This window comes from Microtus ochrogaster, chromosome X (assembly GCF_000317375.1).
Source record: "Microtus ochrogaster isolate Prairie Vole_2 chromosome X, MicOch1.0, whole genome shotgun sequence".
Taxonomy (NCBI): Eukaryota; Metazoa; Chordata; class Mammalia; order Rodentia; family Cricetidae; genus Microtus; species Microtus ochrogaster.
Genome location: NC_022026.1, coordinates 9,075,154 through 9,077,283, shown reverse-complemented (window position 1 = coordinate 9,077,283; position 2,130 = coordinate 9,075,154).

The following is a 2,130-nucleotide window of genomic DNA, read 5'->3' as shown; positions in this document are numbered from 1 at the left end:
TAATAAATAAATAAAAAAAATCTTTCAAAGAAACACCTGTATTTGCCGTCTTTTTCTTTATAAAAATACTGTTTCTTATTTGAATAACAGGTTGATAAAACAGAGAAACTAAAGACAGACACAAAAATGTTTCACACATACAAATCAGTAAACATAATAGGTCAAAAGAGAAATGCACAAAAGACATAAAGAGATAAGTCATAAATGCAAATTCTTTTCAAACATGTAGATTTAGGACTTATAAACATATGGAAAGATAATTAAACTAATATAAATTAATACTGTATTGTAGTAATAAAAACTTCCAGTATTTACTATGTGCTCATAATAGATTGTGTACTCAGAGCACAAGTATTCCATTTTTATTTTGTTAAGAATCATTTAATTTCAGAAAGCATACTCTATTTGACATCAGTTTTGATATTTTTTAGATTTTATGTTTTTTGACAAAACAAAATATAATAAGTTGGACATGACAACCTAACAGGAGGAAAAGAGTCCCAATAGTAGGCAACAGAGTTAGAGACCCACTTGTTCTTAGTCAGTAATCCTATTTGAAAACACTAAGCTAATAGCTACAGTCTACACATAGAAGACCTAGTGCAGACCCATGTAGGCCCTGTGCTTCCTGCTTCCATCTTTGTGAGCTCATATACACCTTGCTCAGTGGATTCAGAGGGCCTACATCCTCTCTTACCCTTACATTCTCTTCACTTCCTCTTTTGTGAGATTCCCTGAGCTCTGAGGGGAGAGATTTGATAGAGACCTCCAATTTAGATTCTTTCTCTGCATAATCCCTGGCTGTGGGTCTCTATCTGTTCCCATCTCCTGCTTGAGGAAGCCTCTCTGATGATGATTAAATAAGGCACTAATCTATGATTGCAGCAAAATATCATTAAAAATCATTTCATTGATTTTTTTGACAAATTGTGTATAGTTTTCCATAGGTCTTTGGACTGTAGATAGAGACTAGAGTCTCTATTTCTTGATTACCTAAGTAGTGTTGGGTATGGGTTCTCTCTTGTGGAGGAGGCCTTAAGTCAAATCTGACATTGGTTGGCTACTTCCACAGGTTCTGTGCCACCATTGCCATAGCATATTTTGTAGGTAGGACAGACTGTATGTAGCTAGGTTGGTGTCCACATTTCTCTTTTGGTAGCCTGTAATCTTGGATCCCAGTAAACACAATGGTGTCACCCATATTTAGGGTGGATCTTCTCACCTCAATTAATGTAATCTAGAATATCTCTCATAAGATTCCATCTTACACCTGTCAGAATGGCCAACATCAAAAACACTGATGAAAACTGGAGAGGATGTGGGGTAAAGGGAATACTCCTGCGTTGCTGGTGGGAGTGCAAATCGGTACAGCCCCTTTGGATATCAGTATGGTGATTTCCCAGAAAATTAGGAAACAACCTACTCAAGACCCAGCAATACCACTATGGGGTATATACCCAAAGGATGTTCAATCGTGCTACTAGGACATGTGCTCAACTATGTTCATAGAAGAATTGTTTATCATAACCAGAACCTGGAAACAACTTATATGCCCCTCTACTGAAGATTGGATAAGGAAAATGTGGTACATTTACACAATGGAGTGCTACACAGCAGAAAAAAAAATAATGACATCTTGAAATTTGTGGGCAAATGGTTGGATCTAGAAAACAGCATATGGTAGCTCATACCCAGAAGACAAATATCATATGTACTCACTCATAAGTGGCTTTTAGACATAAAGCAAAGAAAACCAGCCTATAATTCACAATCCCAGAGAACCTAGATAACAATGAGGACCCTAAGACATACATCTAATCTACATGGGAAGTAGAAAAAACCAAGATCTCCTGAGTAAATTGGGAGCATGGGGACCATGGGAGAGGGTTGAAGGGGGGAGAAAAAGGAAGGGAGCAGAGAAAAATGTATAGCGCAATAAAATCAATTAAAAAAAGAAAAGAAAGAAAATCCCTCATAAGAATGCTAAGAGGTTCATTTCCATGATGATCCTAAATCCTGTCAAATTGGCAATCAATATTAATCACCAGAATTCTATCTCATGTCAACTTAGCATTCAAGTCTTTACCTGCTACCGCTGTCCCTGGCTCATGGGTATTTCATAATGCAAAA